Source organism: Pinus tabuliformis, chromosome 3_2, assembly GCF_031772625.1.
Source record: "Pinus tabuliformis cultivar Carrire ecotype Pingquan chromosome 3_2, CPIR1, whole genome shotgun sequence".
Lineage (NCBI taxonomy): Eukaryota > Viridiplantae > Streptophyta > Pinopsida > Pinales > Pinaceae > Pinus > Pinus tabuliformis.
Window position 1 is genome coordinate 1,080,872,030 of NC_142302.1, and position 18,267 is coordinate 1,080,890,296.

The 18,267-nt window shown below is 39.2% G+C and overlaps 1 pseudogene; it reads left to right on the top strand.

Moving 5' to 3' along the window:
* The first annotated feature begins 6,534 nt into the window (after positions 1 to 6,534).
* LOC149184439 (DNA mismatch repair protein MSH5-like) overlaps positions 6,535 to 18,267 on the top strand; it is a 111,445-nt pseudogene continuing 99,712 nt past the window's right edge.

The window sequence follows — 18,267 nt, forward strand, 5'->3', positions numbered from 1 at the left end:
ATGTTTCCCCCCGCGTTTAAGCTCATTAAAAAATGAACTATTCCCCGGTAAATAACCATCGTGAATGTAGTACTTCAGCCATTAAAGCCTTGGTAGTGTTTGCACCATCACCTCCACTTTTGCATTGGCCAATCATTCACCTCCATTTGATTGTTTACCCATTTTGAGGAACAACTGCGAAGAGTGATTTCACTAGCCATCCTTGTAACACTGCCGTGATTGGAAAATTCCAAACCTTACCTGGAATCTGTTGCTATCCATTTTATCACTCGTTCCTCAAAAGACGAGTCTCCTTTAAGCTCTTTTCAACTGACTCGTAAAATATGAAAAGATTGCCGAGCCATTGGCCTCTCTAGCTCGTTAAAGGGACCGGAAGTGCTATCTCTCCTCTAAATTTTAATCTTTTTGGACTTGAGAGATTATTACATAAAAAGATCAAGCGCCTGTTTTGTTCGGCTCGTTAAAAGTATTGAAAATTCATCCCTTCTGTATTGTTTTATACTTTTTTGGACTTAAGGGATTAGATGACGAAAAAAAAATTTTGGAGTTACCTTTACGTTCCTTTTCAGACTCTCTAAAATTGAAAAGGACCGAGTTATCTTTGTCGTTAAACTCATTAAAAGTTTAATAGCGACAAACTTGTCTATAGACGAGAACGAGTTTCACTATCGCTAAGCTCGTTAAAACATAGCCATGGGTTTGCCCGAAGGGCAAATTATAGAACAAGCATATGTTATCCTCCTCAAGCTTGAAAAAAATAAAGAGGTACTGGTCAGCAATGACTGGGGAAAATTGGGAAGAAAACTTGAAGAAACTTTGTTGGTAGCAAGTCACTCTTGAACATGACACTTCCACTCCGCGTCCGAGTCGGGTTGGGTTGTTTCATTCACCGGTCACATCACCATGGTCCCATCATACCATCCACATTTGGGGTTAATGCTACCAATCCATCACCATCAGTGTCGCCGATATGTTCAAGAGAAGTCATTCAGAGAATTCACCTGTGTCTCACCCACTACCATACATTTATGCTCCATTCTTTCATGACCGCCACCCTGAACCTTATATCACCAGATCGTTTTCACCTCCATTAAAATCATTTGCTCCATTCCGTGTCATTGATGTGGGATTCATTACGGCCCTCCTATGATGGATCGCTTCTTGTCGACATCAGCTCATTATCCAAGAAGTTGATCTAGGAACACCCCATTCAGTACTTTGAAGCTTGCATGCCTCAATGGCAAGTTTCTCACCTCCGGCGACAGGTTTACATCAATGGCCTTCGACCGAAAGATTTTGCGTGGTGTTCGATGCCAAGTCCTTTATTCACACCACGTGGATTGTACTGCAGTACCTTGAGGGTCATTATCATTATCGGTGATTCCTCTCGCGCCTGTTAACAGCTTGCATCATTGGCTGGTAATCAGGCGATGTCTTTCCATGTTCGACTCCAGAACAACTTTCACATGGATCGACTGGTACTTCGAGTGAATATCGAACAAGATTGAAGGCCCCAGATCTAGTTTCATCCATCCGAGCTGTGATATATATTCAGGGAAATAAAGACATCAAATGTACATCATTGCTGCACAGATAATCATCTAATCAAAAGGATGATGGCTCTATCAGAATCATCAGTCTACACTCAGACGATTGTCTGTCCCATGTACATGAAAATGAATTTATACAGCTGAGCATGGGAATGCTCGCCTCAGCTAGATCATGAAAATATTATGAAGATAATGTATTGTATTGTATCTTATTACAGGTCTCCTCCCAGCTTGAAAGAACTTCGGATCCTCATAATAAAGCATTCCACCCGACATCAAAAGATTAACGACCTCATGCTTTAGGGGGAAACTGTTATAGACATTTTTGGGCACTACAACCCCAAGCATGAAATGTCCATAAACCAAGGGCTCCTAAGTCCCTAAAATTGTTGTTCTAACCCCTAAAGGAATAAGGTCAACAGATTACAACTTCTCCGAGAAGTTCTCCATGAAAAACTGCTCAGAATTGGTCAAAACAGGATCATTTCAGCTGCTCCATTGGCCAAGTGCGTTGCATCTCACCTAAATACACTGTGTGGGTGCATTGCATTTCAAAAAGCCCTTCTATGGGGTGCGATGGGTGAGAAATGACAAATGGCAGTGTCATTCCGCGAGGTGGAGAGGCAATGGAAGCTTCCAGAATCTTCTCCTGTGACACTTGCCTCTCTGAATTCGACCAAGGATGAGTAAGAGATCATCAATCTCCAAGTGGAAGCAAGAACTATCAGAGGGAAGACACTAATAAAATCATAAGCTGACTCATCTCCATTACAGATATCTATATATGGATCCCTCATCCCAGAGATCTAGAGGCTGGAATTTTGCATATTGTAAGGAATTGGTGTTGGTTTCTTGAGACAAACATCAGATTGTTGCGTGATCTAAGCTTTGTATGAGGTGAAGAGGGGCTTCCTTGCTGAGAGGTTGATGCTGGGTCAGAACAACTAGTTGTAACTCCTCTTGGCTCTTTCTTGTTTATCAATAAAAGGTTCTTTCTTGTTTATCAATAAAAGCTATTCAAGTTTTCCTCCATGCTCTTGTGTCATTGATGTTTGCTACATTTGTATGGTCAATTTACATTTGATCCTAGATTGTTTATGATTATAGATCCATGTATTTGTATAGTGCTATGCTATTGTGATCTTACAGGTACTTGGTGAAGCTGGGCGTGCAAGGGAGCATGTAGCTAAAGACTATCAAAGAAGAGAGGAATCAAGTCAGGAGATTAGCGCAAGACAGAGGTTGGTCTTTCTGTTCCTCTCTATCTGTAATTCATAAAGGAAAAACAAAAGTAGCTTTTCTCTGTTTGTTTCTAAGGCAGCTGTCACACCTTAGTGGGATAGAGCAGTTCTATATAGACACTTTTCCCTGTAACACACGTGGGAAAAGGAACCTGGTCATATTCCATATTGCGATGGAGTTACCAACCAGCGTTAGGAGGTACTGACGAGACTGTCGAGGAGGAAATCTCTTCCACTAAAGGTAGAAGAGGAGGCTCACTAACTTGATCGTCTTTAATAATATCAGGAGACAGCACCCAAGGCTCAGGAGGTCTATGGGGTACACAGGTGTCGAAATAGATCACATGCATAGGATCTTTAGAAGAAGATGAAAGAATGTTGGGCGGTGGTAATTGAGGAAATACTCCAATAAGAGATGATAATTTGAACAAGCCCACACCAACACTCTCATGAATCCTAGGTTTATTTCCAACAAGTGGGACTAAAGTTGTCGTAGTGGATATTTTAGTCGATGGCACGTAGTAGTCAAGTTGGTTGATAGTAACAAACTTGCCTTCATGAGGAAAGAAAAGGCTATGAAACACAAATGAGACAATGACAGTCATGGCATAGAACCAAGTACGACCAAGGATCATGTTATAATCTAAAGTGGCATTGACGACTTCAACATCAACATATATAGTTTTTCCCCTAGCTCAATGGAAAACTTGGGAATAACCCCTTAGGTACAAAGTTGTGTCCATCAAAGGCTTGAAGGATAGTGTTGGACATAGTGAGCACTAGAGATCAAAGATCCTTCCAGCATGATGCCGACATGACACAAGTGGAAGAGCCTGCATCCACCAAAGTGAGATGAATATTCTTATGGAAGGCACACCTGATAATCTGAAAGGCAATCTGGTGGGAAATTCAAGGAGAATCATTATCAGCGTTAAACACAATGAGGTTTGAGTCAAATAGATCTACTCCACAAATCATAGGCAACATGGCCTTGCATGGTCGAGGACAACTTTACAAAACCTCCAGGGCAGACATGGCACAAGGAGACTGGGAAAGATCTTCAACAATACTGTAATGCTGAGTGGGGCGCAGGCAAAGGAATTGTGTGTTTCCTTACGGACGACACACTTGGGGGGGTGATAAAGTGGTTCCAAATGCTTATCTAATGTGAGAGGTCCAATGGAAGTAGGTGGAGCAGGTGAGTCCTTAGGAGAAGAACTTGACTTAGGAACATAAGACTTAGCTCACATGGTCACATTCACGTCTTCTTTGCACATAAAGACAGATGAACTGTTGGTAGGATGGGAAAATTATGCCTCGTTGCACCCTTATGGAGGCGGAGGAGGTTGGGCAACCATTTGTTGCTAAGGTTGTGCAGGAAATGGATGAGATAAAACAAGAGGATGTTGGGTAGATGCTGGTGGAGCAAGGAGCCTATGAACTTCATCCATTTGAGGACATTCGTGAGTAAGATGTTCACCTAGATGTTAATCTTTTGACGGTGCTCACTGGTGCTTCCTCCCTAATTCTGGGCCCATAGTTGAGATTCATGAGAAGTTTTGGTTTTTGTTTAGTCTTCTTATTATTTTTACCACCCATTTTTTGATTGTTCTCAGGTGTCATGGAATTCATTGTCAAAACGTTGGTGGATTGCTGAGAAGAGCGTGCTTTAGAAGATCCAGATGCACTTGCTGGGGCTTGCGATGCAATGATCAATTTCCCAGGTTGAGCAAAAAGTTGGTTCACGGAATCAGAAACAGACCCAATCACTCCATCAACATGTGGGCCCGAATTAGGTTTCAGTGGGTCAATGGAAGACCTAGGAGCATTAGGAAGAACTTCATATAACGTTCTTGACTATGAATAAATCAAATCTAGTTGCTGGGAAGCTAAGATAGCTTTCTTTTCAGTGACAACCTTAAACATGGACACATCTTTGGCAATCTGAGGTCTTAAAGATCAAATGAACCATTTGCATAAAATCTCGTTAAGAAGCTTGGTTCTAACCAACCTCTTGCGATGACACCACTCATGGATATGATCAAAAATCAATGTGGCATCATCTTGTTTAAAGTTAGACAAGAGATCATAATCAATATCATACCTCATGGGAAATTGAAAGTGTGCCAGAAAGGTTTGAGCTAAAGAGGAAAATTCATCGTAGGATGTTGTATCCCATTCAATGTAGCATTTTGCAGAATCCCTAGTTAATGTATGTTGGAACAAGCAAAGCTTAATCAAATCATCCACGAGAGAGTTTGACAAACACCACAAATGATATGTAGTTATAGGAGTGGACAGTTTCTCTCCAGGATTTCCTTCAAATTTGGGTATATCAGAAGGTTGTTTTGTGGTAATTGGTGGCCACCAGGGATCATATCTGATGGGTTTGTTAGTCAACTTAGCCTAATATGGTAGATCAAGAGAACATAAAAATGGATTATAAAGTTGGTTAAACAGATCATAGGCAGTAGAATGATTCAAACTTAAACAGGAGAGCAACAAATTACAGATATAACCACAAGTATAGAAATGCAGCAGAAATAATACTTCATTTCATTAATATTATAACACTGAAATATGCTTACAAATATAATGGAAATAAACTAGCTCGGGCGATGGTAGCTTAGCTCTGAGAAGAGATGTGGTGGCTACATGCCTCTGAACTATGTTACAATGAAGCTCCAAGGCCTATTTATTATAGAGAAATAATGGAAAACCCTAAACATCCAAAAACCCAACCCTAGGAGATGAAGCACCAAAACTATGGGCCCTATTTGGGTAAATTGGTGCATCAATTTACTGGGGTTATAAATTTGGCATATGATCTCTGTTTGGCTATATTAATACCTCCTTTTGAAGATCTCAAAGAGTAGGCTAAAATAAAATAACAAACTTGTTTGAGACTTTTTTGGTCTCACTATTTTCCCTAAAAACATCGTTTAGGTTTGCAAAATGGTTCCGGAAGTTCAGGACTCGAAAAACCACCAAAAATAGTAAACTGTACTACAATTATGGAAACTGAAAAACTGAAAGAGGCAGTGTTGGGGGTTCAAGTGGAATAGGAGGGTGGCCACCAATATCCACCTAGGTCGGAGAAGCCCTTGACCATTAACCTTGCAGTCCCCCATATAAGGATTAGGATTTATGGTTTGCTGGTGAAGGTATGTTTTCACCTCGACATATGACTGCTGCAAGCCAGAGTAATTGGTGAAAGGATTCCCTCCCTGGGTATGTGACCCCAGAGAGAAAAGGACCCCTAAGATCATGACTTATCACATGGTTGTAGCCATGAGGATAAGATGGACCAACATGTGCAATAGGACCAACATAAGGAGAATAACCTATATGAGTGACGACACTAGCAACAAGCTTGCCTTCAAGCAAGCTATCCCCTCCAGGAAAAGTGCTGGTAGGTGGCGTCCCTCCAAACAATGAACTATACAAGGCTTGTGACATACTAGAAGCAACATTTCCCCTAGGCTAACTAGGAACAACTGGTGACCCCCCCCCACACACACACATTTCTAGAAGTTACCACACCTAACTAAGGAACAAGAATCATGGGTTGAGAAAATTTAGGTGAAAATACTCTTGACCCTACTAGTTGACTAAGAGGAATAGCCATGGTCAACATAGAAGATGAAGTAGGCATGGAAAAATTTGGGAAATTTGTGGGAGCTATAAATGAAACTAGTGGGATGCCCTAAGAAGATGTGAGAGGTGTAGACAGAGGAGTAGGTATGGCTCCTCTAAGAGACGAAAATGATGATATGGTAGCTGACACTATCGATGGAGAAGGTAAAGAGGTATCCGACTATGCCATAGGAAGAATAACTGGCAATGGTAAAAAGGTATAAGTGTGGAACTATCATGGTTCAACCTTAATAACTCAGGTCCTAGTGGATTGGTCAGGGTTGGATTGGCAGGAGTAGCACAATCATCTGCCAAAGTTTCAATAAAAATCATATCACTTCCAAATGGACTAGGTGTGGATTCCAAAACTATGTTTTGATCTAAGTCTTGAGCATCGACATGAACTATCCATGTAGGAGTGACAAGTCCACCTTGTTCAAGAGGAAAACTATGAAGACGATGGGATTGACAACAAATAAATTTAGCCAGGGTGAAAAATTATAAATTAACACAATTATGTTAGTGAAAACAACCTAAGGCCAAAACTACTGAATCAGGCCAAACATCACACACTAGAAACGTCCTAAAAGGTAGTCACACACAAACCAAAATACAAAGAAGCTGGCAATGGAACAATTATACTAGTGACATACTTCCCAACCATTTCAGCTACGAACTTGGTCCAAGTGCCCTCACTGGTTGTTGAGCACCCCCTTAGAGGATTAAGAGAATATGACTAATATCTTTCCCAGGTACAAAGAAGACGACCTTGACCCTACACCTATATATGAGCCCTAAAAGATAGGCCACTATGGTTACCATCGACAATAACACATCCTAGGGGGACAATCGTAGGCCAAATCCACACATAAGGGCAGAACACTTAGCCCTAGAGAGCTAAGAATGAAACCCCCTTGAGAGCTTCCTCCCAAGTGGCCCCCAAGTGCTACAAAAAAATGCTGATAACACCGTTTGTATGTGTGATAATTCTACTATATCATGCCACCCAAAACTAAGCAAAATTGGTCATTTCACCTCACCCAACCTAAGTGTCACCTCATTCTTAACCCTCTTGTTAGAATGGCTTCCCAAAAGGCACTAATGCAAGTGGATTTATCTCCCTACCGCAAGCTACTAACTTTGTTTTGTAGTCTTGGAGCAGTTAACTCACACACGTCTCCAAGAACCTAGCCTAAGCTAGTATTAGTGTACTAATAGTAAAAGAAAAAGAAAATTCTAGTTACTTTTATTATTGCGTTAATTTTAAGTGGTTGTTGTTTACATAGTTGGAATGCGATGTGAAACTTAAATGGTTTGAATGATTGTTGTTAGTCACCCTGATGCATCTATATGAAAATTTTCGTTTTCACTTCGATGAATGCTAACTATAGGAGGGTAAGAGTTTTTCACAACACACCAATGCCTATTATGATGCATCTCTCACTAAAGTTTTGAATGCAAAGAACCCAAATTTATAAACATGTTGACCCAAAAATCAAACCAAATAGAGAAAATAACCAAAAAGAGACCAAAGAAAAGTCCCCAAGCTAGAACACAAAGCATTTCAAAAGCATTAAAGCTAGGAAAAATAAACCAAAGAAGCAAACACACTCAAGCGATAAAAAGGAAAGCCAAAAGTGCAACAGGAAGGAAATGTCAACAAGCTAGGGCTATATCACAATGGCTCAACAAAGGCCAATTTTCTACAAAGGTCAAAATCAGACCCTAGAGGCAAGAAGGCCTAAACAAGATCAAATGAGAGTGATAAAAAGAAATGGAAACACACTCACATGAAATTTTCTAGATGAAAACTACACAACCAATCACAAGACCACCAATTGTGACAAAAATAAACAAGAGAAGAAAGATAACACTTAGAGATAAGTGAAAAAACCAAACAAAGGCCAAAAGGATCTAAAAGTGGAATATGAAGCCGCTCTAAAATATCATTGAAAGTAGCCAAACAGATCTGAAGATGAGATCTAGAGACAAAAGACAAACCTCAACCAAAGCACCCAAAATGATGCTGCAAAATCTACCCTGACACCGATTTCATGAATCCACTCCATACACATCTGTGCATTTACATTCATTTCACAACACTTCCTGAATCATTCATCATGAACACTCAATATAAAAATATAATTCATGAGCACCCATTATATTTCTTTACATTAAGCACATTGAATAATTATTCTTCGTAAAATAAATTATAATACCACCCTCCGCCATTTAACACATGCATTAAATTTATTTTCACCAAATCTTCAATAATATCTAACTGCCCAATTCACACACATAAGCACTTAACTCTACCAATTCCAAATTTTAAGAATTATTCAAAGATCATGCACATAGAATATTCATATAGAGAAGATATGAAACTTCATTTCATTCACAAAACCTATACATACAAAAATACTCAAAAACATTTGTTTCTCTCTATGAGCCTAATTTCACATTCATTTGGCCATAGCTTCTCATTCACGCTTATAAAGATAAAATAAAAAGTTACAAGAAAATTAGATTTTACTAAATCCATAAATCACTCCCTAATTTATTCCCTAAAGCTCTCATGATTTATTCACTAAAGTTCTCATGATTTATTCCATAAATCTCTCATGCTTTTCAAGGAAACTTTGATTTCCCCTTATGGACAAATCTCTCTTATCCATAGCTTTTCTAAAACTATTCTATAATAATTAAAATAAACTTAGAACATTTACAATTAAGGAATTAGAATTCCTGTACAATATTGAAATCTCTTTTGGAGCTTTTCTTCAAAACAATTCATGGATTGGAAGCTCGAATGCCCCTGCATCACAAAAGGTCTTCAAGAAAACCTTGAAAGACACTAGCTATGGAAGACCTCAAACAAGATGATTAGAAATGGATTAGATCAAATAAAAACCAACAACTAATCAATAACAAAAAGTCATAGACCCAACATATCTCCAATAGAGTGGACAAAGATAATAAAATGAAAGCTTAAAACAAGACAAAAACTTACCTCAAATAAAACAAATTCAAGTAAATGAAATTAGAAACCAGAAGATAGATTTGGGCCAAAATCAACATGTAGATAGAAAGCCAACTCAAATCCAAAGTAGAGAAATTATTTTTATTTATTTTATTTTATTTTTTAATTTAATTAATTAATTAATTTTTTTTTAATTTTTTTTTTAGATGGTAAATCCCAAATTTTAAGGGCTAGAATGCCAATCGTGCAAAGCATCTGTGTAGAGAGTGACTGGTGTTATAGATGAGACAAAAATCCAGCGACCAGAAAGTTACAGTCACTTGGATGCAGTTCTATGCCAATGACTGGGAAAAATACCTAAATTTTTTGAAAAAATCGCATACAAATAGAGAAAAATACTGAATATTCAGGGAATTAAGCCCCAAAAACAACCACAAAGAGTCATACAAATTCAAGGAGGCTCAAAAAATTGGAATATGAGAGAAATGATCCAAAATACAAGACAAAGCGGACAAGAGAAAGAATTCTCTCATTGAAAGCACCAGTTCTGTTGCAATGAATTATGCAAGGAGATATTGCTCTGCAATCCTCTATCCAAAAGGATCACCAGACAACAAAAGGAAGATGGCTAATGGATAAATAGATTGATCCCAACCTAATGCTCACACATGAATCATACAAACATATCTAGATGTTATAAGGAAAAATCATGCGCCTGGCCTCCTCGCAGATTGATGAAGGGTTTTGAGTTTGTTGCAGAATCCCAGTGCTCTACTTGAATGATATACTTTTTCCACAGTCAATCTCAATACTTGCACACAATCACAAGCATGCAAGGATGACAAGTTATCTTCCTCGGAATATCATTAGCCCAAAATATCATAGAAATAGTAAGAAAATTATTGCTGCAGACATGTAGATACAGGGAAGGAAAAAGAATTTTGATTAGTCTAAGATCAAATTACAAATATACCTTCACTCAAGTTGTCTCTCCAAAATACGGCAGAGTCTCCCCACTACAATAGACAAAACATGGAATCCAACAACATGACCCTCAAAAACTCTTTTTCTCAATAGGAATCTAATGCTAAAGCATAAACTCTATATACCCAAGACTTTGGCTAGCCTGACCCTCTCAAGCAGTCTAGTATAAATAGGATGAAGAGAGCTCCTAAGAGGATGAATGTGGATGCTAAGGATGATAAAAAGTTATGGAATATTCTCAAAGATAAGCCATGGCTAGCTCGAATAAATGATGAGTCGAACTGATCTCAATTATACACAAAATAACCTCCTCATCAACTTAGAGGAGAAGGACACTTTGACTGGAAGAAAACACTAAGTTTCAGGCCCATTTTCCAGGGTAACACAACCCAAAAATTGACAAAGGGAGTTATAACGCTACTCATGAATCAACAAAAGGTGTTAGTCCCTAGGTTAACACTTTGTTTTTCCTAAGGGGAAGCGTTACTAGATATTTATGGGATTTTGGAGGTCAAAGCGCGAGTTGACTTACTGACACTCCATTTTTCACTCAAATGTTAGCTCAAAAGTAGGAAACATCTACCTCAGTCCTGACTAGGGACATTGCTAATCCTAACAAATCTTCACAGGAAGGGAAAGAAAAAAAAAACGAGGCAACATCCAAGCTTTTGCCTCTTTGGAACTCATGAAGAAATTGGAAAGGAGAGAGCCTCTCCACATCTATAAATTAGAAGCTTGACCATTGTAACAAGGATCCTAATCTGAATATTGAGACAAGCATCATTATGTTGTCGAAGAGTGGAGAGAGAGAGAGGGAAATAAGCCAAGGAGATAAGGGAATAATTTATTCAACAACCATTGTTGTAATCATTCTTCTCTCATTTGATAATATAGATTTGTTCCTGTTTTGTCCACTTGATGATGTTGAGACTTATTTTCCGTATATGTTGATGTGAATTTGAGATTGATGGTTCTCTTAGATGCATGCTAGTTTTATATATTCTTATATGTTAATGATTTTAATCATCAAGATGTATATTCTGTGAAGGTTACTTCTTGTCTTGTCTTTGTGCATGTTCTGTTCTAGGAACAGGCGAAGTAGTCCTCCCTTTGCCACACTAAGATCTCTGATGAAACTACACTAGAGATTGAGAGGTAACTATTCTCTTTCACTTTGTTGATTATAGATTAACATTAATATGTGGATGTGTCTATGAATAGTTGTGGGTCACTTAATTCTGTCTGCCTTGGGTCTTGGGAGACCTGCGTTTTTCTGTCTACAACCACCCATGCATTAATCCCTACATTAGAATTAGTGACTCCGTTGGGGAACACTTTTAGTTCTTGGATTTTCTCTCCTTGTTCCTAGATATCTATTTCTCTCCAGGCCTTCTTGCTCTTCTAGATTCATATTCTGATCACCCTGTGTGCTTCCTGACCTCTTCTGCTACTCACAACTTCTGATTAGACCCTAGTTGGACCCTTTTTGCACCCAGTTTCTTTGTAACACACTTCCTTGTGCAATCTAGAGCACTATAATGCTCCAGAGTTTCTAGCATAGAGTGTTAGTCTTGTTTCTAATGCTCTAATTGTCTTTCTGAGAAGATGTTGGCTTAAGGGGTCCTGACCCAGGTTTCAATTCTACCCCTGGGGACCCCATCCCAACAAAAGAATTATTGTACCAGTATCTTAACATCCACCTTGTTCTATGGATTCTTGGGTTGATAGGTTTCCTATGGTCTGGCCTTGGGATCTGCAACTATGAATTTTTCTTGGTTTATTGCTTGCATGGTCATTTTATTTTTAAAGAATAGCTTAATTACATTTGATTTTCAAAAAAGGAAAATGAAAAAAAAATACTTTAGCTTTTTGTTTTAGTTGGTTTGTTGCTGATTATATTGGGTTAGTTGTTGGGGAATTGTGTGTTTGTATTTTGTGCATGTGTTTTTTACTGCATTTGGATATATATTTCTAAAATGATGTATAGTCTATCCTTGTAAGAAGCTATCTTTCATCAAAGGAAAAAAATATTTTTTCTTGAATGGTTTGAGTTAGAGTCTCATTGAACTCCATACGTCAACATTCCCTCTAGAGACACTAATACAAGTTTACATAAAATCAATGCTTAATAAAAATAATCAACAACTCTTTTTTTTTGAGCTTACAGACAAATTAGTTTAAGCTAGGAGTTTGGGGTAGGTAGTGGTGAGTAAACTTCCAAAGATCACAAAACTGAGACTAGTGTTATTAATGAAAGTAAAATCCTGCTACACTCATATCATCCAGTACCATTCCCCTCACAAAGTAGTTAAATCAGAGACAACATCAAAGTGCGAGATAAGATAGATCACCTTTGATTTCATTTTTGGTGGGTATTTTGTGTACTGGGGATCCCCTTAGCGATATTTGAGTTGAGTCGGGAAATTAGATATCCTGCCCACACAGTGTACTGTATATGACCATGACCCCCACGACCGTGTATGTGATTTGAGGTAATCTTAGTGGCCAAAATTTTTAGGGATGAACACAAGGTGATTGAGGTGGGCCTCCCTGGTACTTAAACAAATGAACCTACTCTGTATTTGATTTTTTGGGAGGGTTCTCATCTTCATGAGAGTGCTTGGCCCCTTCTTACAGAGGTGTGGGTGAAGCTTAGGAGTAATCACAATTGTACATTTGGCCAACTCTCTCTTTTAGCCATTGTGATACTGGGTTTCATCTCTAGCTAGTGGTGGTTATCAGACAGAGTTATGTTCCCTGGATGCTTGTTGATTACCTTTAGAGTATTTTTGATTTTTAGGTGTTGGATTGTTGAAACTGAGACTATAACAAATATCACTTTAATTTTTTTTGATAAAATATATCTGTCACCATGGCTACATTTGGACCTCATCATATATATAGATGACAATGAGGTCTTCCTCCACTGACTCTAGAGGGCTTGTCGAGCCTTGGTGAGTTAGATTCTCCCTCTTCGAGAAATCAGTCTCTAGTGTCCAACACTGAATCACATAACACTTCCCAAGATACCATATTGCCTGAGGAATTTTTTCACGAAGGAATTGTACCTCCTTACAATCCTCCCCTCACCGATCCTCTTGGACCAGTGTTGGTTCAGGTAGCACCTATACTTGTCATGTCTTCATCTGTACCCACATCCAATATTCCTGTGGCGACTAATGGGTTGTGGTCCTTTGTGGAAAATTTCTCTCCACCATCACTTACCTCGCCTATGGTTAGTACTACACAACTTATTTGTCACCCTACTATCTAGACTATGCTTAGTCCAAGCAAACTTGTTACACTAGTTTTGAGTGGAATCACGCACATCCTTCTCTCCACCCCTTTCGTGTTAGCTCCTGGACCACTGACTATCACTCCTAGTAATGCTGTTAGCATGAACATCTTCAGTAACCCTTTTGGTTGGAACCCATTGCTAAGTTCTAACCCTTAGGTTCATATGTCCTGGGGAAATGTTTACAACATGCATATACGATTAAGGGGAATTACTATTCCCCTTCTGCCTATAGGACAACCTGGTTCTTCGCTAATCGATTTACCTCCTCCAAGTGGACACTAATCTAGTTTCGGTCATGTTCCTACTACAAACTCTATGGCTAGTGGTATCCCTCAACCCAGTCCCGCTACATCCATTTGGGCACCCCCTCCTCCACCAAAATTGAGTCAGGGGGGCACTTTTTATCCTACGGGAAACCAGGCTTTTGTGCCTATTTCTGAGAAAACTAGTGTCTTTTCGATCTGCTAGTCCCACTAAGACGGGTAGCTATCTTAGAAACAAACAATTCAAAGCACTTCAAGATTTCCTTTATGTATGATAGATAAGAGAGAAGCAAAGAGGACCAACCTGTATCTTTCGCTTGGCTCCTTGCTTGTTTCCTCTCTCCCTTGATAGAACTTGCCACTCTTCTCCTACTTGTCCTACTTTAGAGAATACCTGTAGAGGCAAAGCAACAAAACACTATCAAAGCATATCGATCTATGATATCATAAACAATGCAGAATCAGAAATACATTAACCATACAATTGCATCTACAAATAACAAGATTCACAAATACATGATTATATGGAGGAAAACTCAAAGAACTTTATTGATAGTAGAAATAGAAGAGAGGATTACAACCCATCTGTTTGATCCAGCATCATCCTCCCAGCATGAAATCCCTCTTCACCTCATGAAAAGCAAGATCACATAGCAACACAATGTTTCTTCTCAAAGAGAAACCAACAACACTTCCTTACAAATTACAAAATTCCAGCCTTTAGATCTCTCAGATGAGGGATCCATTTATAGATATTTGCAGAGGGGTGAGTCAGCTTTTGGTTTTTTGATTAGTGTCATTTCACTGATAGTTCTTGGTTCTACTTGGAGATTTCATTGATCTCTTACTCATCCTTGGGTGAATTTAGAGAGGCAAGTGTCATATGAGCAGTTTCTGGAAGATTCTTTGGGTTTCCACTTAGAAAATTGTCTTTGCCATTTGTCTACTCTCACCCATCGCACCCCACAGAAGGCTCTTCTAGTATGCATCACACCTGGCTAGTGTAGCACCTAGTATACATCACACCCTAAGCATGGGGTAGTCTGTATGGTCTATTTTTGGCCAGTTCTGAGTGGTTTTTTAGGTGGAACTTTTGGGAAATGATGTAATCAGTTGACCATGATTCTTTAGGGTGTGAAACAACACTTTAGGGGTTTAAGAGCCCTTGGTTTATTGACATATGTGATTGGGGTTGTAGTGCCTAAATATGTCTATAACAGTTGCCCCCTAAAGCATGAGGTCATAAATCTTCTGATGTTGGGTGAAATGCTTTATCATGAGGATCCAAGGTATTCGAACTGGAAGGTGACCTGTATAAAATAAAATACAATACATCATCTTCATGTTATTTTCATGATCTAACTGAGGCGGGCATTCCCATGCTCAACTTTATAAATTCATTTTCATGTACATAGGACAGAAAATCGTCCACTGTTGCATACTGGTGATTCTTGTAGAGCCATCATCCCTTAGCTTGGATGATCATCTGTGCAGCTACTGTGTACATTTGATGTCTTTATCTTCTTGAATATATCGCAGCCTGGATGGATGAAACTAGATCTAGGGTCTTCAAACTTGTTCAATCTTTGCTCAATGTACAAGTCGATCCATATGAAAAGATGTTCTGAAGTTGAACATGGAAAGACATCGCCTGATAACCAGCCAATGATGTAAGCTGTTAACAGGCGCAAGAGAAATCACCGATAATGATAATGACCCTCAAGGTACTGCAGTACAATTCACGTGGTGTGAATATAGGATCTGATTTCGAACACCATGCAAAATCTTTCAGTTGAAGGCCATTGATGTAAACCTATCGCTGGAAGTGAGAAACTTTCCATTGAGGCATGCAAGCTTCAAAGTATTGAAAGGTTTGTTCCTAAGTCAACTTCTTGGATAATGAGCTGATGTCGACAAGCAGTGACCTCTCATAGGAGGGCCTTAATTAATCCCACATCTATGACATGAAATGAAGCAAATGATATTCTGGAGGTGAAAACGATTTGATGATACAAGGTTCATGAATGGTGGTCATGAAAAATGGAGGGTGAAGGTATTGCAGTGGATGAGGCGTTAGCTGGGTGGTGAACTCTCTGAATGACTTCTCTTGAACATATCGGTGACACTGAGATGGATTGGTAGTTTTAACCCCAAAAATGGATGCTACGGAGGACCAATGGTGATGTGACCGGTGAACGGAATAACCCAACCTGACTCAATCATGGTGATGGAGTGAAAGTGTCATGTTCAAGAGCAACCTACTACCAAGGAAGTTCTTCAAGTTTTCTTCCCTTTTTCCCAGTCATTGCTGACCAGTACCTCTTTATTTTTGTCAAGCTTGAGGAGGATAACATATGCTTGTTCTATAATTTTCCCTTTGGGCAAACCTATCGCTATATTTGTCGAGCCTAATGACAGTGAAACTCACTCTTGTTCGGATGGACAAGTTTGTCGCTATTGTTTTAACGAGTTTAACGACAAGGATAACTCGGTCCTTTTCATGTTTAGAGAGTTTGAAAAGGGATGAAAAGGAAACTCCAGCAGTCCTTTTTCGTGGCATAATCACTTAAGTCCGAAAAAGTATAAAATAATATGAAAGGGATGACTTTTCGATTGCTTTAGCAAGCCAAAAAGACAAGTGCTCGATCTTTTTGTGGAATGATCCCTCAGGTCCAAAAATATTAAAATGTAGAGGAGGGATGGTTCTTCCCCTTACTTTAACGAGCTGGAAAGGCTAGTAGCTCAGCAATCTTTTCATATTTTACGAGTCTAAAAAGAGCTTAAAAGAAACTCATTTTTTGAGGAACAAGTGATGTTTTCGGGTAACAAATGGTTTCAGGTAATTTTGGAACTTCTTAAAACACGGCAGTGTAAAGAGGGTGGCTAACAGAATCACTCATCGCAGCTATTCCTCAAAAGGGTAAACAATCAAGTGGAAGCATATGATCAGCCAAAAGAATGGAGGTGATGGTAAGAACACAACCAAGGCTCAAAAGGCTGATAGCAAGGCAATCACGAAGGTTATTTACCAAGGGTGGATTCATTTTTTAATGAGCTTGAATTGGAAGAAACTATGCTCAGTGGTGGGTTTATTTTTTAACGAGCTTGAACCTTGCGGAAACATTGCTCATGCCAGTCATTTTAAAGATGTCTCTCATTAGTAGGTTCATTTTTTAGTGAGCTTGCACCATGCGAAACTTTGCTCATTGCCTTTTTATGTAAGCTAGAAATGACCAAACTACAGAGCTAACTACACTAACAGCTAAAGAACTACTGAGGTTAGGTAGGATAGTTTTGTCTTTTGCCTAGATAAAACATTTCCTTTGCTTTGCCTGTGTGCCACCGACAAAGGTGAATGGTGGATCAGACCAATCACCTAACCTAAGAAGTTGTTACTAAGAGCTAAGCTAAAACACTACAAGGCTAGAATGAAACTGGTCACTTTTCACTTGCATAAAAAGGTTTGCATGCCCCCAGGTGTTGAGAAAACGAGAATTTCCAGGTTACCTTATGGAAGTCCCTACATTTAAGCAGGATTGTTTCGTCTGCGGAGCAGACAAGACACTTCCTTGGCTCTGTCCATCGAAATAGACAAAGGTGAATGGTGTGAACTTCCAATCACATAATGTGCGAGGAGATAACTGATTCAGAATGATCCCATATCCTACATGGAAATGGCATTTCAGACCAGTCATATAACCTACAAGGAAATCTGTTTTTTCAGCTGGGTTCATCTACCGACGCAGACCAGGGTGCATACTCCCTAAGCCTCGTTACATTCACTGGATTACTTGCGGTAATTAGGTGGATGAACTAGAGGTTGAAGAGACATTATTGGTGTAAAGAGATCATTTAGGGATGATGTTTGACTCGTAGTTGTGTTTGAACCGGGAAACGAAAGTTGGTCGATGAGTTGCACCATTCTGCCTTCATGCGGGAAACACATCACTCAAAAGAGTGTGGAAACAATAGCTCCCATGCTGTAAATGTAGTCACGCCCAAGGATTATATTGTAATCTAGTGGCCCTTAGACTACCATCATGTTCCAGTGAACAGTTTTCCTTTTCAAAGTTATAGGAAACTTCAGAAGGATCCCTAATGGTCGACTGGTTCCTTTGTTGAAGCCTGACAAATTTTGATTCTCAGGCACAAGCGATGTCGAACCAAGCGCTTTCCAAGCAGTCGAGGAAATGATACTCATGGAAGCCCCTTCATCTATGATAGTGCCAGACATGATCATTTTTTAAACTTGTACTATGATTCAGAATGGTACATTAGATGGAAGGCGGGGTCCTGCTAGTTGATTCCAATCGAA